This window comes from Microtus pennsylvanicus, chromosome X (assembly GCF_037038515.1).
Source record: "Microtus pennsylvanicus isolate mMicPen1 chromosome X, mMicPen1.hap1, whole genome shotgun sequence".
Classification (NCBI taxonomy): domain Eukaryota; kingdom Metazoa; phylum Chordata; class Mammalia; order Rodentia; family Cricetidae; genus Microtus; species Microtus pennsylvanicus.
In genome coordinates this window covers 21,300,536-21,325,548 of record NC_134601.1, presented here as the reverse complement: position 1 = coordinate 21,325,548, position 25,013 = coordinate 21,300,536, and the positions used below count along the sequence as shown (strand labels likewise).

General features: G+C 37.3%; 2 pseudogenes; both read right to left on the bottom strand.

Moving 5' to 3' along the window:
- Positions 1-4,140: 4,140 nt before the first annotated feature.
- Positions 4,141-9,946, bottom strand: LOC142840269 (uncharacterized; annotated as a pseudogene).
- Positions 9,947-13,243: 3,297 nt separating this feature from the next.
- Positions 13,244-15,385, bottom strand: LOC142841188 (T-complex protein 1 subunit zeta pseudogene; annotated as a pseudogene).
- Between the last annotated feature and the right edge of the window lie 9,628 nt (positions 15,386-25,013).

Sequence of the window (25,013 nt, the reverse complement as noted above, 5' to 3'; positions counted from 1 at the left end):
ACTGAACAGAGAATTCTCAACAGAAGAAGTTCAAATGGCCAAAAGATACTTAAGGTCATCCTCAACCTCTTTAGCAATCAGGGAAATGCAAATCAAAACAACTTTGACATACCATCTTACACTTGTCAGAATGGCTGGAATCAAAAACATCAATGATAACCCTTGCTGGAGAGGATTGGAGTAAGAGGAACACTCATCCATTGCTGGTGGAAATTCAAACTTGTACAACCACTTTGGAAATCAGTGTGACGGTTTCTCAGGAACTTCAGGATCAACCTACCTCAGTATCCAGCGATTCAACTCTTGGGAATATACCCAAGAGATGCCCTATCATACTACAAAAGCATTTGTTCAACTATGTTCATAGCAGCATTATTTGTAATAGCCAGAACCTGGAAACAACCTAGATGCCCTTCAATGGGAGAATGGATAAAGAAAGCGTGGAATATGTATGCATTAGAGTACTACTCAGCAGTAAAAAACAATGACATCTTGCATTTTGCATGCAAATGGATGGAAATAGAAAGACTATCCTGAGTGAGGTAACCCAGACCCAAAAAAGATGAATATGGTATGTATTCACTCATAAGTGGGTCCTAGCCATAAATAAAGGACATTGAGCCTATAATATGAGATCCTAGAGAAGCTAAATAAGAAGGTGAACCCAAAGAAAAACATATACTTATCCTCCTGATATTGGAAGGAGACAAGATTGGATGGGAATGGGGTGGGGGTAATGGCAAATGGGGAGAAAAAAGTGAGAAGGGGAGGATGGGGAGAGCTTGGGGGAATGGGATGTTTGGTATGGACGCAGGGTATATATGGGAGTAGGGAAGTATATATCTTAATAAAGGGAGCCATTTTAGTGTTGGCAAGAGACTTGACTCCAGAGGTGTTTCCAGTTGTCCATGGAGATGTCCCTAGCTAGATCCTTGGGCAGCTGATGAGAAGGAGCCTGAAATGACCCTATCCTATAGCCATACTGATGAATATCTTGCATATCACCATAGAAACTTCATCTGGCGATGGATGAAGCTAGAGACAGAGACCCACCTTGGAACACCGGACTGAGCTCCTAACGTCCAAATGAGGAGCAGAAGGAGGCAGAACATGTGCAAGGAAGTTAGGTTCGCACGGGTTGCACCTACCCACTGAGATGGTGGGGCTGATCTAATGGGAGTGCACCAAGGCCAGCTGGATGATGGGGCATGTGATCAAACCTGACTCCCTGAACGTTGCTGACAAGGAAAGCTGACTGAGAAGTCTAGGACAATGGTGTCGTGGCCCGTGAGGGTCCAACATAAATTCCCTAATTCCTCAAACCGGCTGGAACGGAGTCGCGAGGAAAAGAACCGACACAGCTTACACCGTCATCATGGAAAATGGCCAGCTTGCTGTTTATTGTCCAAACATTTTATATACCCAGACCAAATTGAGCGGGGAGGGGGAAAACACATTCCGCCATCACCTAGGCGACCAGGTGCCTGGTGCTCAAGTCACAGCTGCATCTAGCAGTCAGGTAGGCCCTGAATTAGCATCTCTATAAGACATCCTTCCAAATTACAAAAGAAAGGAAGCACCAAATATCTGAACTCTTAAGTCGTCAGCTTCAGTCAAACATCTCTTCTCAGGTAATCCACATCTTAACAAAAGAAGCTAGGAGCAGGCATCCTGGCCTTTGTTAAGGGCAGAGACAGCTTGTCTGCAGAGCTATGTGTTCAGCTCAGACAGGGCTAATGGCTTTTGTGCCATATCGAAATATGGGCCCACACAATGGCACTGGGTTTTGATCCTACTTCATGTACTGTCTTTGTGGGAGCGTAGTCTGTTTGGATGCTCACCTTCCTAGTCCTGAATGGAGGGTGGAGGACCTTGGACTTCCCATAGGGCAGGGAACCCCAATTGCTCTTTGGACTGGAGGGGGAGGGGAAGGGGGTTGGGGGGGAGGGGGATGAAAATGGGAGGAGGTGAGGAGGTGGAAATTTTTAATTAAATAATAACAAAAATAAATAAAATAATGGAGACAGTGGAATCTAGTATATTAACAGCAAAAGGACCTAATTTAGAATCAACATATTTTTTCTCATAATTAGTCATTTATTTTCTAAATTCAACTTCCTCCTAAGGTCCATTTTCTTAAAAATTGCATACCTCATGTAACATAGTGTATTAGCTGAAAGAAATGCTGGTTATCTACAAAATGGTATGAATAGGAAACTTTTCACACATTTCACCATACTAACCGAGCATTGTTAAACTTTTCTTGTAATTCTACATTTCTAATTGAGTTGAGGTTCTTCTTAGGCATATACTTTATCTAAATATGAAGCTTTGGATTTTGTTTAATAGACAACATCTCACAAGTATAGGTTTGATAAATGGCTAATATTCTGGATGAAGCTTTTAAAAGGTTCAAAATTTAAACTTAGCCACTTCAGTATTAATGACAATTACACATAATTTATGACATACAATTTTCTATTATTAACCCAAAACTTAGGAGAATGTAATAGAAGTTTAATTCAGCCTTTATTTTCTTAAAGAAAGTAATAAATTTCTAAAATATGGGATTCCCATGTTTTCTTAGATAGCATCTAATCAGGCTTATGTGTATATCTATATATCTCATATACCTATGTAGAAGGAATGCTGCTTGTTTGTTCCTAGCTGCTCAGCCCTAAAATAATCACACAGAAACCATATTATTTAAATCACTGTTTGGCCCATTAGCTCCAGGTTATTATTTGCTAATTCTTATATCTTAATTTAACCCATCTTCATTAATCTATGCATCACCATGTGGTCGTGGCCTATCAAGAAAGTTTCAGCATGTTTGTCTCCAGAGGCAGCTCCATGACTTTTCTCTGACTCTGCCTTTCTTTCCTCCAGCAGTAAGTTCTGTCTTCCCAGCCGGGCGGTGGTGGCACATGCCTTTAATCCCAGTACTCAAGAGGCAGAGACAGGAGGATCTCTGGGAGTTTGAGGCCAGCCTGGTCTACAAGAGGTAGTTCCGGGATGGGCACCAAAGCTACAGAGAAACCTTGTCTCAAAAAAACAAAAAACAAAAACAAAACAAAACAAAAAGTTCTGTCTTCCCTGCCTATGTAAGTTCTGCCCTACTATAGGTTCAAAGCAGTTTCTTTATTCATTAATAGTAATTATATCATACAGAGGGAAATCTCACATCATACCTATATAAAAACTGTTCTTAAATATTAAAATCCTGGCTTGGCTGTAATGTAAAAGCGGAGGCGGTTACGCGAGGAAAAGACACAGACACGCGGCGGTCCCACGTGGGTGCACTTTAATGGGGGGAGGGGCAACAGGCAGGTACAGGTGTGTGAGACACTAGGAGAACAAGGGGGGAAGGGAAAAGAGGGCGAACTCGTAAAGACCTTCGCTTTTAACGGGGAATGCAAAGGCTTCTGGGAAATGTCCGTATCCAGGAGAATGCTGGGAACTGTAGTTCGGCAAAGGAATAACATTACACCCTTTTGGTTTGATTAAAAAAGAAAAAAAAATTGGGGGACCTTGAAGGGTAGGGAGTAGGGGCGTAGTCCGGTCTCTAACTGCTTCCTGCTGGCTTTGGGCGTTGAGGGGTCCAGGGAATGTTCCATTGGCATTTGAAGTCGCTGATTGATGGTGCTTGAGATCGCTGGTGTAGCTGCTGGTTGTTTGAGATCACTGATGGAAGAAATCGCTGATTGAAGAAATCGCTGTCATCTGAGGTAGCTTCTGTCTGGCTCTCCTGAATAGCTGGGTCATCATTAAGACGCTGGAAGGCAAAGTTGCATTAGTAAAAGGAAAAAGATTAAAAAAGTAAAAAGGAGGTTAAAAAATGTGGGGGAGATACTTATCCTTAGTGGTCCGCTTGTGCTTGATTTGTTTGGGTAGGTTGGGCTGGCATCCTGGAGCTTAAAGAAACTGTCTTAAAAGAAATAAAAATGTGGGGGAGATACTTATCCTTAGTGGTCCGCTTGTGCTTGATTTGTTTGGGTAGGTTGGGCTGGCATCCTGGAGCTTAAAGAAACTGTCTTAAAAGAAATAGATTCTAACCATACATTTCTTAACATTTCAGGGGCCACTGCTGCAGTCAGTGGCTGGCCTGTTATGTTAAAGAGTTTGTAGAGGAGAATCTGCTTACCACTTGACTCCGTGTTTAGTGAGGGTACCTGCAAAACGACAGCTAGATTATTTATGGATTTAACACAGCGACGGATGGGGACCAGTGTTCTCTTCAGCCTGTGGTAGGGGGACTGGATCAGGTGTTCTCTGGAACTTAAGAGAACAGGCTCCAGTTTGAGTTACAGTATATGAAGGATTATCTTGAGCTGTGGAGATAAACGGTTTAAGATGTGACAGGTGAATCCAATGAGGAATCCCTTCAAGCTTGGCGGCTGTAGGAGTTAAAAGAATTACTCTGAAAAAGCCGCAAAAGAGCAGAGCTGGAGAGCGGAGAGCGGCCTGCGGAGAGGATCGCGTTGCACCTGCGATCCCGGGAACACGCGTACCCAGACTCTCTGCCCCTGTCCTGCGGTCCCGGGAACACGCGTACCCAGACGCTCCGCCCCTGTCCCCCCCTGCTCGCGATGGTGCGACCCAACAGGGAAAGGCGAGCAGGGTCCACTGCGGGAGGGGGGGGAGGGGGCGCCAAGCCGCAGCCAAGCGGGACCGGGCTTCTCCGGGAGCAATGCGCCCAGAGGCGACAAGGGGAAAAGGTGCAGGAGCGAGAGCGAGTGGCCCCTCCAGGAGCGGTGGGGGGGGTATGGAGTTTGAGGTTTGTCCGGGATCCATGTCCATGGCGGCAGGAGCAGAGGGTCCCTGGAGGGATGGCATTGTACCAGCCTTCCAGGTGCGGGGGTTGGTTACAGAGCCCATGACTTGAATGAGGGCGTGAGGCTCCAGAGCTTTCAGAAGCTGCCCGAGCGGGGAGGATGGAGGGATTGGCTTTGAGTGCTCGAGCCCATGGCTAAAGAGAAGGTCACCCGCAAAAAGGTACCCAAAAGGTACCGCGAACACGGCAGGCCAAAAACACAGGCGTCCGAGTGTTCTTGGGGCGTGCTAAGGCTTAATTGGCCCGAACCCAACAACCGTACGGGGGAGAAAGAAATCCCGGCTGGGAGGAGACAATTAAGCTGTTTTAGGGCGTGTTGCCCGTAGGCACCGCAACGTAGTGGGCCGGAGACAGAAAAGTTTAGAAAAAAAGGAGAATAAGGCCGGAAGCACCGAACTCCCGGTTGTGGGTGACGCAGGCCTAGGCCAAGGGCAAGAAGCAAGGGGGGGTGGGAAAGGAGGTTGGCGACCCAGTCCGGGACACAGCAGAGAAAGCCGGCCGGACAGTCTCTGAGCGCCCCGGGGGAAGGGAAGCCAACTCAGGTTAACTCACGGTTGAGGATGAGGCCGTGGCAAACAGGTGAAGTTGGGCGCAGTAATCGGTCGAGATGAGTCAAACGGCACCAAATTGTTGTTAAATATTAAAATCCTGGCTTGACTGTAATGTAAAAGCGGAGGCGGTTACGCGAGGAAAAGACAGACACGCGGCGGTCCCATGTGGGTGCACTTTAATGGGGGGAGGGGCAACAGGCAGGTACAGGTGTGTGAGACACTAGGAGAACAAGGGGGGGAGGGAAAAAAGGGGGCGAACTTGTAACGACCTTCGCTTTTAACGGGGAATGCAAAGGCTTCTGGGAAATGTCCGTATCCAGGAGAATGCTGGGAACTGTAGTTCGGCAAAGGAATAACAAAAACAGTAATCTTAGATACCTATATATAAATAGTATGAGGATTTATTGGACTGATATGAGAAGAAATAGTTGTTTATCAAATTCTGATAGCATCATTTAATCTAATTTCTAACAGCTAAAATGTATAGGTATAAGAAGAATTTTGAATTCATCATAACCGCCCCAAATAGAGATTAGTTTAAAGTAATTTTTCTGAGTATATACAAAATATAAAAATAAAATCTAGCCCTACTTTTTTCTACTAGAGTTTTTTTTTTAATTTAAATCAATCAATGAACCAGCTGGAATCAGTAAAATAAAAACTTGTGTAGTTTCTGAAACTAAAATAGCAACACATGGGTAAATGAAGTATTAAAACATCTACTGCAGTGACTCTGAACTTAGTGAAATTTTGTTAGATTGAATTCTTTTCATCAAACAGTATAGATACTGCTATGTTTCATCTCAATAGACAAGTTTAATTTCAGGGGAAATATAAACAGGTGTTCTTAATAATAGCAAGTAACCTGCTCTTAACTAGTTAACTCCAGTGAATGGAAGCTAATTCCTCCTGAACACTTTATAAAGGATACATCTGTATGTTTGTTTTTTTGTCCCACAGATGTACTTGCAGACATTTTCATAATGTTAACCACATTCACTATTGTATAATGCTTTTAGTTTTATGAATTCTAATGTTAGCTTTCCTGAGAATTTACACTTTTCTTTATAACAACATAGTATGATGAGTGTATAGTTTCCTAAATAAAAACCATCAGTTAAAGAAGTATTTAAATTAATTCGGTAGATGTAACACCTGGTGCTTTCAACCAAAGATTCAGTATACTTTAGTTCTAAAAAGTAATGAACATCAAACTATTATTTGTAGGTAGAATCTATATAACATATTTAGTTCTATATAGTAATTTTATTTTTTAAATAGTATCATATTTTGTCTTCATATTTTAATAAAATATATTTAAACATTATATATTTAAATTCTCTGACTGAAGTTACAAAATTTGTTCCAATATTCAAACAAATATTTCAGGTAAATTTGAAAATATCATCCTTTTCATGTGCTTCTAGTAAGTTTTCTTGTCTTTTATGTTGTGAACAACATATACATATTAGTTTCATTATTGTGTCATTAATCATTCTTTGAAGTTTATACTATGTGTAAAAGTCATTTTAGATAAGAAAAATAATAGAAAAACAAAGAGGAGGTTACTTTTTGCTTTCAGATATTTACATTATGATAAATACACAGGTACTGAGTAAATTTCAGTGCCTCCTTAAAATTTTTTTCCTGTATTATAAGATTGTCAGAATTTCAGTTTTATGCTTGCCTTTCCTTTTTGATCAGGAGTTATCTGAATTTAGAAATTGATTTCAGCATGCTACTGATGAGCTCTGTGCATTCAGTTGGGTATATACCAGACCTTTGATGTCCTGTATCATTCTCTTTTAATTTCTTTTCAAAATTATCCTTAATGCCTTAAAGATAAAATACTCTCAGTAAATAATGTAGGTCTGTTTTCAGTCTGCACTGTTCTATATGACAGACAGTAGCCACATATTTTGAGGCTTTGAAACAAAACTAATTAGAGCAGAGATGTCCTATAAAAGTAAAATATACTAGATTCCAGTGACTGTGTATGCCAAAAATGATATAAAAAAAATCTCAGTAATTATCTTGATTACATGTTGAAATGAATTTTGATTATATTTTTAAATATCATTTAACATTAAAATGAATTCTCTTTGAATATTATATTTACTAGAAAATTTAAATGACATGACCATCTTTCTCAAAATAAAAATAAAAAGAGAGCTGGAATAAAGATCAGTGATTGTATGTATGGGTACCTCCAAGCCAAACATACCAACATAGAATAAAAACGGGAAGGGACCAAGTAATATGACTTCCTCCCACTTCACCATAACAAAGAGAACACAAAGAAAATGTCAGATCAAAATAGAAGCCACTCAAAAAGAAGTATTTGAAATGTTTATTTTGCAAAAAAAAAAAAAATTCTACAAGATAGTTTCAAGCCTTTTTCTTCTTGTAGCTTCACAGAAAAAAGGTGATGAAAAATGTTTTGGTACTTCAAAAGGTGCTGCAATTAGTGACAATGTCCAATCAAGCAGTTGTAGGACCAGCTCATGTAAGTCTCCGAACTTCTCATTGTTGGGCCGAGTATTGCTTGGATAAAGGCTTCGTCCTGAGGTTTCAAAATGTTGAAAAAAGGGCGGTGGTGGCACACGCCTTTAATCCCAGCACTCGGGAGGCAGAGGCAGGCGGATCTCTGTGAGTTCGAGACCAGCCTGGTCTGGTCTACAGAGCTAGTTCCAGGACAGGCTCCAAAGCCACAGAGAAACCCTGTCTCGAAAAACCAAAAAAAAAAAAAAAAAAAAAAAAAAACCAAAAAAAAAAACAAAATGTTGAAAAAATTCCTTAGTATCTATTACCAAGGAGAGATGACTGGTTTATTTGCACATTGGAATTAAGTACAGATTCCAAGTCATAAGCCAAATAGCTATATAGAAAGAACTAATCTCCATTAGAGCCATGAAAATCGGGCAGGTTATTGTAGATATTCAAGAAATTGCTGTTTACTTGAGACAAATTAAGTCCTTCAGTGCTTCAGCCACTTTCAATTGCTTCACAAAAGTTCTCATTTGCTCTAAAGGCATTTTCATTTTCATCATAAGCATTTTGTCGTGCTTGCAAACCATAATGACTTGCCCTAAAGGCACTTGTGTTTGCACCCAGAGCATTTGGGCTGGTTCTGAAAACACTGGAGTTAGTCTCTAAAGCATAATGACTTGTATGAAAATCATATGAGTTTGTCACAAAGCCATAGTAATTTAGACTGAAGGTATCTGAGTTCGAACTCAAAGTACACTGGCTTACCCCAAAACCATTTGGGTGTGTTTCCAAAGGACACTGGATTTGGGGTTGCCCTCAAAGCCTATTGGCTTACCCAAAAAACATTTGAGTGTGTTTCCAAAGGATACTGGTTTATACTGGTGACATTAGGGCTTACCCCAGAAGTATACTGGCTTACCCCTAAATCATTTGAGTGTGTTTCCAAAGGATATTGGTTTGTCCAGAAGACATTTGAAGTTGCCCTCAAAGTATATTGGCTTTCCTCAAAACCATTTGGGTATGGTTCCAAAGTGTACTGGCTTGTCCTGAAGGAATTTGGACTTGCCCCAAGAGCATACTGGTTTTCCCAGGATGGATTCAGGTTTGACCCCAGAGTATATTTGTTTGCTCCATTGGAATTTGAATTTGGCCCCAAGGCGTTCTGCCTTGCCCCCAAAGCCACTGAATTTCTCATCAAAACATTGGGGTTTACTTGGAATTCACAGGCAGTATTCCCGAAACCACTGGAACTTGCTCAAGTGATATTTGAGTTTGCTCTCAAAGTATATGGTATAGCTTTTTGGGTATCTAGGTTGGCTTCTTGAGCATTTGAGTTAGTCACAAAGTAGAAGCTTTGGTTGCCTCTTCCTCCCCAGTGACTTTCAAATCTACCGGTAGGAACAGATTTTCTTACCCTAACCACAGTGTTAGCTTTATTTTTACTCTGTTGTTGTCTTCCAGGATATTCTTTAGGAAGTGCCATTTTAACTTCACAACGGCTGGAGCCAATGTAATGGAACCTGGTTTCTAAGACCTTTCTAACAGGCTTTTCCTACATGTATTTGATAAAACCAAAAGCTCTTCTTTTCTTTGTATCTGAACACAATGGAAGTGCAATAGCTTCTATCTGCCCAAATGTGTCAGAATAGGATCTTATTTTTTCTTCAGACATCCGAGGGTTCAACCTACCAACAAAAATCTTTTTGATGGGGAACTGAGATTCAATGGCTTTAGCCCTTTTAAACTCTACTTTCTTACCATCCACTTTGTGGTCTTTCACTTGTAACACCTTCACTACAGTAGAACTATCTTCAAAAAGCACGAATCCGAATCCCCTAGAGAGTCCGGTAGTTGGGTCTCTTTTTATGATAAAATCTATTATCTCACCGAAGTAAGACAAGTATTCCAGAAGTGCTTGCTTGTTCAATTCTGGGGAAAGTCCCCCCATAAATATCTTACTGGCATCCTGTTCACTTTTGGTGGCATTGATTCTGACTCCTTCAGGAAACTGGTCTCTTTCATTGTACTTTCTTGCAGCAATGCTGGCTGTATTCATGGTAAATAGGTTGAATGGCGTTGACTTGGCAATTGGTAAAAAAATGGCTGAGGCACAAATGTCGACGGCATTGCCCTCTTCAAGAAGTAAGGAGAATTGTCGCAAAATAACGACGAAATAGAAACAAGCTTGGCGACTCGAATCAACACAGGGACTATTTCGGGTTCTAAACTGGGTGTGGGGCAGGGGAATGAAAAGTGCCTAATTTTAACTGCAAAGGTGTTGATTATTCTCATGAAAATAGGATGCATGCCTACAAACTTTGTTTTTGCACTCATAAGGCCTATGTAAGGGACAGTTTGCTGTAAAAGGAAGCAATTTTCATTCGCTTTCCTGTCTTTTCAGATTATATCTCTTTGAATTTATGTTAAAATATTTTTTGTTTTCTGGAAAGGGCCTTAAATGTCCATGAAATCACCAGTTCATTGTATCCTTCAGGTGAGTTTCACATTGATCTTTAACCAGTTGAGTGATTGAGATGGGAAAACAATGTAGATTTGAAACATTTTGCAGGGGAAAAGAATGCCTATTTGTTTGTACATTATACAAAAAGAATCCAAAGAAAGAATTTAAAATCAGAGTTTCACTGAGATTCATTTATGTAATTCATCCTTTTAATATGTTAAATGTATTCAAAAAACTATTCTGTCATTACAATAATCCATCTCATAAATGCACTCTCCTCCAAAATTCATTTTATTTAAAGCATCACTCCTTATTTTTTCATTACCCACTCAATAGTATGAGTGATTTTTCTCTTTTACTTATCGTACCTAAATGCTTTCAAGATGTACCTATGCTGTAGTATATATTAATATTTTATTTTTATTCCTTGTGTTGATATGCTATATTGTTTTTACATTTTACATCAACTTCATATATTTCACTTGGTAGTTTGGCTTTGTTCCATTTTCCACAGATGCTTCACACATACTCACATGCCACACAAATAATCATGGTATCTGTTTTTTGTTTTTTAAATCTGACACTCATTTTTTTTCTTTTTAGCATGTTCAATAAGTATCAACCTCACATTTTGCTATTCTAATGAGAAAGCATTGAATATCAGAGAAATTTCTCAAGACCAAAGCTCAAATTTTAGGTAAATATTTTTTGCCTATTTCTGTCCTTGTCACTATCAATTAGGTATAATGAAGTACTTTATGTCTGTCACTTGCTCCTTCTAATATTCGTTTCTTTGAGGAAGGAGATTTTAAGTGTCTCCATAACTTTCACCACAGCTTGTGTATATAATCATCCTCAAGCAATTTTTGCAATAATTTCATGTTTATGGCATCAGTTCTATGTTCAAAATAATGGCCACCTACCTTCTCTCTCCAAACTAAAAGCTTAAATATTAAACATAAAGCATAATTTTGATACAAGAAAGGAAGAAAGTTACATTCCAAAAATACTCTCAGGTCTAGACATTTGCAGTTATCCACATGATGGACTTCATTCTAGGTTCCCTCCTATGTATGATACAACAGTTGGGACAAATGTAGCTTGAAAAATGTTGCATGTTGAGATAAAATATGATTTCATAATATGCTGATGAAAAGCTAGGGATCAATTTCCTCAAGGATGTTATTTTGCTAAGTGTCTCCAGGAAATGTCTGTTTAAAATGAATAAATAAATAAAGCTTCATTTTTCCAATAATCATTTTCCTATTAGAATAAAAAAAATCTTATAATGACCCATCCACATGGTATAAAGTAGCACTGAACCCTATTTTCTATCATTTATCTCCCCATGGACAAATGTCTTTTCCAGATAGGACAAATCAGCTTCAGAACTCATTAAGTTTCAAGGCCCCAATTCCTAGTAAGAGACTTTTGTAATCAATAAAAATATTTTATAGGTGTACTAGTAAATGTTTTCTAGAGAAACAGAACTTACAGAATGAGTCTCTCTCACTCTCTCTCTTTCGTAAAATGAAATGCATATGTTTGACATACTTGGTCTACTTGGTTGTTTGGTAAAATGAGATTTTTCCTTTCTCTTTTTCCTCTTCACTTTCCAAACAGATACATGTAATAATACACACACACATGCACACGCACACACACACACACACACACATATTATATATATATATATATATATATATATATATATATATATATATATATATATAGAGAGAGAGAGAGAGAGAGAGAGAGAGAGAGAGAGAGAGAATTTATTAGAATGAGTCATAGGACGTGATCCAGCTAATCCAACAATGGCTGACTGAACAGAAAACCAAAGAATCTAGTAGTTTCTCAGTCCATGAGGCAGGATGTCTCAGCTGGTCTTCTGTAGACTCTGGAATCTGAAATAAGTGGGTTCTAATGCCAGTGATGGAATGGACTTGGCAAAAAGATGAGAGAAAGCTGGTAAAGAGGAAAAGCTTCTTTCTTTCATGTATTTATATAGGAATTCAGCACAAAGTATCATATTAAAGGTGTTTCTTTGTGCCTCAAAATCCAGACTAAAGGAATTTATATTCCTGTCTCAAAAATCTGAACATGAAGTATATTCACCTACTTCAATCCAATCCAAAAACAAAAAAATCTCTCACAGGTGTACCCTCCATTTTTGGACTGTAGTTAAGGGTTGATCTAATTGACAAAAAATAATAGCCATCACAACCATACAATGGTGGTATACACCTTTAATCTCCATACTTGGAAGGCAGGGGCTGGTAGATCTCTGAGGTCTCAGACAAGCTGCTCTACAGAGAAAGTCCCAGGACAACTGGGACTACAAATAGAAACCCTGTCTTGAAAAATTGAAAAAGAGAAAAGGAAATAAAAATTGCCATCAGAATATTTATCTAGTATAGGTCTTCTAGGCTCCCTGATGTTGTCTGCAGTTAAATGAGCTAAATTTTATGTGAAATGTAGATGTTTCATTCTCTGTGAATTATCTTCTCTTTGATTTAATAAATGTTCTGTTTTCATACATAATAGAAAAGTATAATAATGAAAATAAGGAGCAATGCTGTCATTAAAATTGAACTCTAAGAAAAATAAGTTACTTCATAAGGTAAAAACTAAATCATTTAGCAAAAATTCCCTGATCATACTTTGATTAGCAGATATTTTAATCTCCTTCTACCTATATTTTAGAACCTTGTCCATATCATTTTACTTTTTTTTGCTGAATATCATTCCTCACAGTTTGTTATCTTTTGTTTTTTTAATTTTTCTTGTTGAACATTTATCTTCATTTCATTTGCTTAACTCTTATAGAGTTCCCTAAAAGCCTCTTCTTTAGAACCTGTGCTAAGTTTTCTATATGTCAGTATTACACAACTTCTTTTTTTTCAGTACCTTTAAGTATTTATTAGAGACAGTATGAAAACCATAAATTAACCACATGTGTTTTGCACTGGTAAGAATCTTACATGTTTAACAGAGTTAGTTGGATAATTTATAATACATCCATCCGCTAAAAAAATCTTTTGAGCTGGGGGGTCTCCTGCAGCCTGAGTTAGAGCAGAATGCCCTGACCTTTTTTTTTTTTTTCCCAAAAGTGCTAGGCTTACAGCTCCACTATATCTTGTTTAGGAGAAAACCATTACAATTTTTCAAATAACATTTAAGGAACAAGGTAGACAACACACTTATCTTAATATGTAATTTTGTATCATTGTAGCTAAAACTTCTTATTCAGTGTCTGCTTTATGCGTACACTCAGTGAATTTTTTTTTACAGTATTATAATTTGAATAGGTGCCAAATGTCCTGTTCCCTTTCTTCAACCCGGACGAGAATATTTCTTTTCCAAATCACTTGAAGCTTGGATAAAAACGACCATTTCCCCATGTCATCCTGTAGTATTGCAGATGCAGCGACAAGGGAGACTTCTTCAACCTTTTAGGGAGGACATCCGGGCTCTCATGATCTCATCCACCAGGAGAATGTTGGTGGCAATCACAGTACAGGAGTGAAGCAGCTGCTTCTTCACACAGCAGTTATCCCACACACCCATCTCTGCCGCCACCATCGGCTCACCTGTGTTCAAGTCCACACCCACTAGTTGACCTGATTCTGAATGCTCAGCTTGAATTTTGACTAGTGTTTCCTGAATATCAAAACCAGAGTTCTGCGCAAGAACCTTGGGAATAATGAGCAAGGCGTCGGCAAATGCCTGCACTCCAAGCTGAGCCCTGCCCTTCACACTGGGCATGTATTTAATCAGAGCTTCTGCCACTGCCACTTCTACTGCACTAGCACCGGGGACAACACAGCCATCATCGATGGCATTTTTGACAGCCCTCAAGCCATCTCTTATAGCATCCTTGATTTGAGTAAGTGTGTGCTTATTTGGTCCTCTAATCAGCAATGTGACAGAACGGGGATTATTACATTTCTCAATAAAGGTGAACTTCTCTTCTATACTCATAGACAAGACCCGCATGTCCCAAACATTCAGAATTCAGGTCATCAAAGGAATTCAGAGCCACCCCACCACAAGCAAGTGTCAGCCTCTCCATGTTTCTCCTCTTGGCCCAACGCAGAGCCACAATGCCTTCTTTTGCAAGGGCATCTAAGGAAAAGGGGTCAATCCCCTTTTGATTAATGATGACAAATCCCTTATCTGAGTCACCACAGACTTTCTTTTTTAGCTCTATTATCTTTTTAACCCTGTCTTCAATGAACTTCCTTTCAGCTTTTACTAGCTTTTCTCTCTCTTCGGCACTCTTATAAAAGAACCCAGAATTTACTTCTGTTTTCTCATACTCCAAAGACACATTGCATGTGAGGATGTAGGCATTCTCTACCCTTTTCTTCATATCAGGATGCCGTGCTCCATGATCCAAAACAAGTCCTCTGATTAAGCTTGTATCAGTTTCAGATTTATGTTTCATCTCCATGATCTCAACCAGGAAGAGGTCAATGGGTTCATCTTTTTTCTTAATGGCCAAAATGGAGTCTACCACAGCCTCTGTTAAGACATCTGCAAGTTCAGCATGAACTTTATTTCGCAGAGATGTTCTGGTCACATCGACGAGTGTTTCTCTGTCCATCTCTCTGCTTACTTTCACTTGTTCCAAAAACTGGAGTGCCCTTTCCTTTGCAGCTTCAAAGCCTTATTATCCTGGGGTGAAGACCCTCAGAGATGTAGAGGTCCGCCTGTTTCAGTAGCTCCCCAATGATAAGAACATTGGATGTGGTGCCATCACCTGTTATGTCACCCTGGGCTGTAGCTACTTTCGCTATTAAAGAGGCTGTTGGGTGTTGAATTTGCATTTCGTGAAGCAGTACATTGCCGTCTTTGGTAAGTTTGATGTCTCCAGCACCAGAAACAAGCATCTTCATGGTTCCCTTAGGCCCCAAGTTGGTCCTCAGAACATCCTGCAGGCCCCGTGCAGCGCTGATGTTCACTGCCAGCGCTGCCTGCGCCCGGGCCACCTCGGCTTTAGGGTTGAGGGTCTTCACCGCCGCCATGGTTGGCCTAGCTCAGGGAGAGGCCCTTACACAACTTCTGATATCAACTTCTGTCTTACCATGAATCAGCTGGCCTGATATATATGGTATATATGTCTAGTCATCAATGAGCTGTAAATGGAGACTGCACTTTGTTTTCCAGCCACATATACCCGAATAATCACACAGAAACTATATTAATTACAGCAGTGTTAGGCACGTGGATCAGGCATATTCCTAGCTAGCTCTTACATCTTAAATTGACCCATTTCCATTAATATGAATATTGCCATGAAGCTGTGGCTTACCAGTGCAGCATGTTACTCCTTCAGTGTCTCCATGGTTTCTCCCTGACTCTGTTTTTTCCCCCCTACGGATTTCTCACCTTGCTAAATTCTGCCCTGCCATAGGCCAAAATAGCATCTTTATTAATCAATGATATTCATAGCATACAGAGGAAAATCCCCCATCAGCAAATGAACTAGGTTTGAAAAGGATTATGAGGAGTGCTTTTGTTAGAAGAAGTCTGTCTTTGTAGGTGGGCTTTGAGGTTTTAAAAGCCCACATTAGGCCCACTTTAACTGTTTTGGCCTATGGATCAGGATGTAACTCTCAGCTAATATTCCAACAATGTCCTGAATTCCATCATATTTCTTACCATCAACCTCTGAAATGGTAAGCAAACTCTTAATTAAATGCTTTCTCTTATAATAGTTGCATTGGTCATAGTATCTCTTTACAGCAATAAAACAGTGATGAAAACAAGATAAGTCTTCATGTTTCTGTGCTTTCCATACCTGTCATTGAGCTTCTCCTAGGTAGGCAATGAGCATTTATAACTTGGAGTTCCACTACTTGGAATGAAATGCATAACATTTAACATATTTTAAACAGAAGTTTACTTAACACTTGCTGAAATCATCTTAACAGTGGACATCAAGTGTTACATTTTTTAAAATTTCTGGTCTACCTGGCCTCTTAGAAGATGAGTCAGTTGCAAATTGATTCTTGGATACTGATTTACTACAAGCCGAAAGAGCTTACTTACCTTTTTCCACTTAAAATAAACATGTGAAAGAGCATGAAAGTTTGAAAATTTCTTGTTTCTAGATATTTTCTAGCCATTTCAGATAACCAAAGAATTTAGCTTTTGCTGGAATGAAAATCTTAGAAGAATTTTATTCTCAATAAATTCTCAATAAGTGATTCTCAGCTGATGAAGCTCCCTCATGACTAATTATTAGCTATGGATATTTACCTATGTGACAGAAGAGATGTCATAGTTCTGAACTCTTTCTTAACTCATTAAGTTTACTCAAAAACATGACCGCATGCTGTACCCTTTTTTTACATTACTTAGTCTTAGAACTTGTAAATGTATTTGGTGTCACAAAGTTCTGCTAAGACTGAGCAAGTCAATGAATCCGTAAAAAAAAAAAAAAAATTATTCTTACTTTTGTATACACAATTCAAATCATCCAACCTACTGATCTTTAGTCAGTAATGTCACTTTGGTATATGAAAGACAACAAATTATTACTGCAATTCCTTTTGAAGCAATAAAAAGGAACATGTCATAAAGATCTTGTCATATTTGGTTCTCTAATGAAAACAATTAAACTTGCTGTGGTTTTTACATATATACACAAGAGACAGATTGAAAGAGACAGAGAGAGAGACAGAGAGAGAGACAGAGACAGAGAAGTATTTTAGCTGTGTAAAATGTTTTTAAATTACCCTTTCCCACTCTAAGATATAAAGAAATCAAAATCTGACCAGTGAAGTTTTAATTTTATTTGTGAGCATTGGGGAATTGTACCCCAGGACTCTAATGGGATTTAGGTTTTGAAATTTTGTTACATGATTCATAATGCTGACTTTCCTCATGGGTAAACACATTAATAATAAGTCTGACTAGTTATTTATTCTTATTCCACGTTAATTCAAAATACATGGTTTTGCAATTTGAAATCACGGGTGCTTTTTATATCAAGCCATGAATGAATGAATGAATGAATGAATATTAGATATTTTGACAATTGTCAGAGGTTATTTATAAGTTTGTAATGCTCATAAAAACTGACTCTGAAGTCAGAGGACAGAAGGTACAACAGCTAGAGAGAGAAATTAGAATTTGATACTACTTGTAAATAGGGGGAACAATCATGAAATAAATGTAGACTATTATAATTTTTGTATTTGGGAAACACAGTATACCTGATTTGGGTTTGTTTTACTGTTTATTTCAAGATTGGGCTTGAAATATTTACAGCTCTAAATTTATTCATCCCTTTGTCATTGTTATCTCATTTATAATTGTTAGAGAATAGTGATAAAATGAAGGATGACCTATGACTTTGGAATTAATCTACCTCTCTTATCATGGGACTCAACCTTGGCAGAAGTATGCTATGGGACACATAAATCAGAAAAGTAACGTGGATGCATCCTTATTTGATATGCTGGCATAGAGCTGTCTCTATGGTAATATGTTCTTTAATGCTCTGTTGAACTTGTTCTCTTCAGTGAAATGAAAATGCATGTGTTTGACATACTTGGTCTACTTGGTTGTTTGATAAAATGAGATTTTCCTTACTCTTTTTTTTTCTTCATTTTCCACAGAAGCTGCCAGTGCCCATTACTTAAATTAAGCTGAGAGTGTATGCAGATAGTTTTAAAAAATGGTCATTCAGGAAATGTTCTTTTCTCCTTACTTTTTGCACAGTCAAATAGTGATCTAAGTGAAAGTGGTATATTGGACATAGACTAAAAAGCCATTTAACATCAAAAGTTTTTAGCATCATAACTTGTCTGCTATCCTTCTACTTACTTGAGATCTATTATGAACACTTTCTTCACATCTCTAAATAAGAGAACAATGTTTGGGTTTAGTGTTAAATTTTCATGTATCAATACATAAAATTTCAGGTATCAATATGTCTTAATAAGACATGTACAAATATTCAAACATGTATTTCTCTTAGGAATGATGCTTATAAGAGTCAATTGATTTATATTGTTCTCAGAGAGACTATTTTAAAGTGCTTCATATGCCAAGAAAGAATTATAAGGAGAAAGACTCCTTCTCTCTTATGTTATATAAGAAGATGAATTGTGTATTCTAAAGGGAATTCTACTATTTTGGTCTCTGAATTATTGTTTGCTTTAGAATTACTATGGTATGTTACAGAGGGAAACTAGTTGCTATTTTGGGCAGAATTTATCACCGAAGGAGAAAGCTATTTCCCCAATCATCTGTGTATACCATAGGGTCAATTACAACAGTATATGATCCACTGTAATTCTTACTTTTTTTTTCTTCCTAATTAACAAGTGTCATTTGGAAGAGTTAGTTGTAATCTAGGAATAAACATACTTTAAAAAGATAAGTTCCCAAATTAGTGTTTTCACATTTAATTTTTAGAACAGTCTTGAGTTTCTTGTATTTATTGAGTTCAATTAACTTCATAAAGACTGCAGCCTATTTTGATGCTTTGCATAAATTTCATGATTTAGCACTTATAGTAGGAGGGAAAGAAAATCTCTTTCTGTTGTTACATGTTTTTTTTATTTAATAGTTATTTGGATAAAGGTCTTTGTTCGAATTTATCTTGAATTAATTAAATCTGTATTGAATATATATTCATTTATTTTAAAAGCCATAAAGTAAAACATGTTTGGATATGAATACTGAAAATGTAGAGTTTAGCAATTATTGCTCTGCAAACTTGCTGAAGTTGGACACACTCCAGGTCTAGCAAATTAACAATCCACATGAAGCAAGAAGGAAATCCTTTTCAACATAACTCAGGTGCCGGTGTTGTTTCAAACTTCTAAAATCTTACCCCAGACAATTTACTTTAGACATATTAAGTACAGTACTCTGGAAAAAACTTTCCTGGTGACATAAACACAATAAATCTCAAGGTGTGAATTCAAGTTTCCTGGTGACAATGATCACAATAAAGTTTATTGTGTGACCTCATCAAAACTCTCTTGCAAAGTACATGTAACCTTTTCCAAAGAATGGATTCTATTGACTAGGAAACTATGCTCAGGGTAAAGGAAGGAGGAGTTTTGAGATAACATAAGAGTCTGGGAAATTTTGTAGTGGCCTGTTTCTGAGCTAGCACGGATCACCAGGCTATTAATTACAACTAATGTCAGCTTTCAGGTTGGAAATATGTATGCATCCCTTCCATTGAAGGGACAACCATGCGTGAATAACATTCCTGGTTTCCTTTGTGTTTATCTGTGAGCACAAGGATCTCTTACCCTCTAAACAAACATAGTGTATTAGTACTTTTCTATTGATGTCATAGAACACCTTGACCATGGCAATCTATAAAAGAAAGAGTTTATTTGGTTTGCAGTTAGAGAGGGCTAAGAGTACATCATTGTGGAGAATTTTGGTAACAAGAAGCAGATTAATGTGGGATTCCCCTGTGTATGCTATGAGTATGTTTTGTTACCATTGGTTAATAAATAAGCTGCTTCAGCTTATAGCAGGGCAGAATATAGCCAGGCTGGAAGAGGTATTGTAAGACAGTAGGCAGAGTTGTTGAGACACCATGTAGCTGCTGAAGGAAATAGATGCCCAGAACCTTTACCAGTAAGCCACAGCCTCATGGTAACACACATATTAATAGAAATGGGTTAACTCAAGATGAAAGAGCTAGCTAGAAATATGCCCAAGTCATTGGTCAAGCAATATTGTAATTATTAAAGTTTCTGTGTGATTATTTGGGTTTGATCAGTTGGGGAATGAGTGAGCAGTCTGTGCCTACAGGAGACAAAGAAGCTGGAACAGTAGCTGAGAACTCAGACCTTAAAATGTAAATAGGAGAGAGAGAGAGAGAGAGAGAGAGAGAGAGAGAGAGAGAGAGATTTTGTAGTGTCTCTATTTTTCCCTCAGAAACATTTTTCACATATCTCCTGCAAGAAGAAATGTGCTGACCAATAATTTCCAGTTGTGATTGTGTTATGAGTATGTTCAAATTTTATAAGGAAGCAGATGCTTACAAATCAAAATATACAGACCTTGCATTCTGTGTTTGATCTCTGTCTAATTTCAATCCATGCACAAAGTCAAAGCTGATTACAGAAAGAAAAGTTGCAGAGTCAGAGAATTGAAGAGGTTTTGTGAGGTGCAAAAAAGACATGCAGAAAGCATCTAAGCATAAGCACAATCAATACAAACTGAACAACTAAGGTGTTATTGAGAGCAGTCTGATAAACATGGACATAGGTTAATGCTGATTTAGTGAAACTTTTAGGTTAGATTCAATGACAAGAACAATGGGCAATATCTAGAACTGGAGAAAATCAGAGATAAGAAAAGAATTACAAATTCAAAAAGATGTCTCCTTGATGTGAACAGAAACATGAAGATGACTGCTGTCATTTGTTGAGACATATATTATGGTAAATCAGTAGTCAGCTATAAACTAAGCTTTTCACTATGTATTTTGGTTATTATTTGCTTATAGGTGGAAGTATCTATGCTGCACGACACTGAGTAAACAATCTTTAATGGTCATTATTCGTGCCATTAAGAGTTCAGAACAATACAGATCCTAGTCTTCATAAATGTGGAATCAATAATCCTTATTTGGAACTTTATTTGGTACATCTGTCAAGATTCACATTATTATTTCAGAAGTGTATATTCTTTATAATCAACTACTCATCACTTTTAAGTTTAGTAGTTTTCAATCTCTGTTAATCAGGGTTTCAGCTAGGTGGTGGTGGTGCATGACTTTAATCCCAGCACTTTGCAAGCAGAGGCAGGTGAATATCTTTGAGTTCAAGGCCAGCCTGGTCAACAAAGAGAGTTCCGATGACAGAAAGAGCTACGCAAAGAAACTTTTTCTCAAAAAAACAAAAACAATTTTTTAAAAAAATTTCAGAGTTTAATTTTCTTTGCCTGAAAATTTAATATATGAATTATCTGTATATTTTTGTATATGTACCCTATTCTAATATAGCATCTAATTTAAATTTAATGTCTCATTATTAGAGTTGCAAAGTCTAAGCTTAAGTAAAAAGTGAACTACTGTAAGTTTCAGTGTATTCAAGTATTTGACCAACATGCAAGTAGCATCAATCATAACAAGCAGTATATATACAAACTTAAGTTTGTGTTAAGAGCCACAATTTATGTCTTAAGTTAGGTTTCTTTTTACCATGATAAGATACCATCTCTGAAATCAAATTGGAGAGGAAATGGTTAATTTCATCTTAAACATCTCAGGTCACATTAAGGGAAGTCAGGGCAAGGACTCAAGGAAGGAAACTGGAGGCCAGAATTGAAGCAGAAATCACATAAGAATGAAGCTTACTTGATTGTTTTCATATGCATATTAAATGACACTATGAATGACTGACACTATGCATAGTGGAGTGGATATTTCCACATCAATCTTCAATTAAGAAAATGCTTCCCCGGTTTGCCTACAGGCCAATCTGATGTGGAGTATTTTCTCAATAGGTATCCCTTTTCTTAAGATATGTATAGTTTTGCAAAATTGAATGTCATGAAAAAGTTTATTTTTTTAATGTGGTCAGAGAAATAGTGAATATAATATAATCAGTATAGAACTGGTAACTAAATAATGGCCAACCCAACTAAACTTATAACTTTTTTCTTAGAAATTCTGGATTTATCCCTAGGTGTTTATTTTACTATAAAGATTTTTCTTTTACATATTTGGGTATACATAATTTTTTCATTTTTTTATATTTTTTGTAGTTTGGGAATTTTACATGTGATAGTCTTATACAGCCTATGCTGGTCTTGAACTCATTATGTAGCCAAGGATAACTTTGAACTCAAGTTCCTCCTCACTCTATGTTCCAAGTATAGGAACAGCATGTGTATACCATTACTTTCAGATTCTTTAGAATTTTGAAAACTAGAAAAGTAAAGGAATGTTAATACAATAAAATGTTTATAGTTAATAGAAAAACTATGATTCTAGTATATTATAGTTACAATTAGATATTTATAACCCCCTTTAGAAAACTTTGCAAAACACACATGTTCATTCACACACACGTACACACACACACACACGCACACACACACAAACACACATTTTGGATTTAGTTGTTTTGGGTTTCTGAAAAATCTCTAGGGTCTAGAACTTAGGATATTTTAGAAAACACCATAAGATATTCCAAATTTGTTCTAGGGTCAGTAGCAAACTTGTGCTTTTTTTTTTTGAGGTACAGTACTCAAATTCTAGAATCTTACTTTTCAGAACTTGAAAAGTAGAATATGAACATTTGTTGAAAGACCAGGGTCTAAAAGAATAGAAGTACTTCCATTTATGTATATTATTAATAAATCAGTTAACATTAAAATACCATGTCATCAGATGGTAGTGTAATCATGGTCAAAAGTCCATGGTTAGGGAGATCATTCCTAGGATAGAAAGCTATTGATATTTTGGTAAATGGCCATGCTGTCAAATCACTTTATGAGGTGCAGTAAATGATACGTGTCTTTCATAGGTTTATGAATGTAAATATGAACTCTCAATCAAGGCATAAATAACATCATGGAGGAGGAGGTATAAGTAAATATCTAAGAGCTAGAGTATGATGAAAAATGATGTAAAATGCTATAGTATGGACAGAGCATAGGCAGTGCATTCATGAGCTCTCAACAGCTGTGGTGGCTTACACAAGATCTAGCCTGTTAGAAATTAGAACATGGGTAGGGAAAGACTCATTAGGATCAATCCGTAGTTCAGTAGCTCTCTGTAGTTGGAAGTTGCTGTGGAAGAATCATTATTGATTGAGGATATAGCCATTGATATATTTCTCATGCTATAATAGACACTTACAGACTCGGGTACATATGAGCAGCATTAATTGGACTTAGTGATTTATAAAAAAAAGACATAAAGTTGGAAGGGTATATGTTAGGGAGAACATGAATGTATTTGAAGGGGGAAATGGTCATATTTCATTATATACATATATGAAACAATAAAAAATCCAGCATTTTGATAAGACATATGTTAAAAAGCAAAGCATCTAGTTTGAATATGTTATGACTAGAAACAATACTGTAGATATAACTCAGGTATTTTGTGAAATGGTTACTTAATTGGAGTGTTTCTAGTGTTTTTCTCTGGGAGAAAACTGGGGTAGCAGGCTGTTATGAGTTCAAATCCAGATGAGTATTAACATTTTTGGCACATATCACAGAAATAGCATATGCAACTGTGATGTGGCCCCAAATATCTGTTTGCTTAATACGGTTTGCATATGAGCTTTTTTAAAGGCCAAGATACATCATCACTTTATTCATTCTCAATATGAAATATGAAAATTCTTGAAATCTGGTATGAATTCATGACATGATGATTTGAGGATATATGCTTCTCTATCATTTAAAGTCACTTCCAAGACTTGGGATTATTTTCTTTTATTTCTGAGACTGTGGCAGAATCTTTGGGCCTACCTGAAGAAGCCATTGAATGTAGGTCAGTGCCATTGCTGTATCTATTGCATGACAGAATTAGAAAGTGATACCCAGCATAATATCAGATCTCTTGTCTTTGTAGTTCGTGGTGACGAGGACTATTAAGTAAAGTCCTTCTTTCTGAAATGTCTATTATGGGTCAAACAACTAGATGTTAATTACATTGAAACAGTGAGTTGACTTATTAACATAAATAGAATATTTTTACTGCTTGTGAGTGTACTCATGTGATAATTCTAAGACATGTATAAGGAGAACTTGTCATGCATAATCATCATAAATGCAGGCCCAGGATGATTGCAAAATTCACTCTTATTCTGCCAAGTAAATCTTTCAAATGACTGAATATGGCTTGTGGGATTTAGGCATTTTCTCGGCTTTTCTGGGATTTAACAGTAATGCTGGAATCACTCAACATTTTTTAAGCTTCAGAACTTCACTCAGCTTTCCAGGTTATTTTTATCGATCCTGGGGTTGGCTGGAAAGACCTTTATTTTAACTAGTAAACACCATTAAAAATTGTTGTTCTTGTCTTTGTGTAGCAAGGTTTGAACTCAATTACCACAGTCCAACCTGTTAAAGTACAGGGTAGGTCATATGAGGTGACAAAATGTACAATAGTTGTCAAGGGACAGATAGAGTATAAAACAAAACCCACTATTGACTTCTACTAAAATCAGTTTTTTTTTTAATGGGGTCAATGTGCAACTCTAGAATTTTCAGGGGCATCAGAAATAGTGTTGAATACATTTCTTCTTTTTAAAGTTCTGCTCTGATGCAAGTAATAAATAGTGAAGTTTTTGTGAAAAAAATCCTTTTTGACAAAAGCTCCTTGATCAATACCATTTTTAAGAACAATTCAGCAAAATTGTATTTAAGCAGAGAACATGATGTATCTAAACTGTGAATAACACAAACCTTTCCCTTCCTCTACTTTCTTTGGATTATCTATTCTCCCTAAAGAGCATTAGGTTTCACAGCAAACTTTAAGACCACACATTTTCCCAAGGGTTAAAATAAGATAACAGTTCTTCAAATTTATTACTTTCCTCTCCTCTCTCTGTACTATTTGTAATTTGCAAAATATCTCTGTGTTGTTCTCACAATACTGGGCATCATGGACTCTCATGTTTTCTTTGTTTTTTTTTTTTCTTTCAGGAAAACCAATACCATA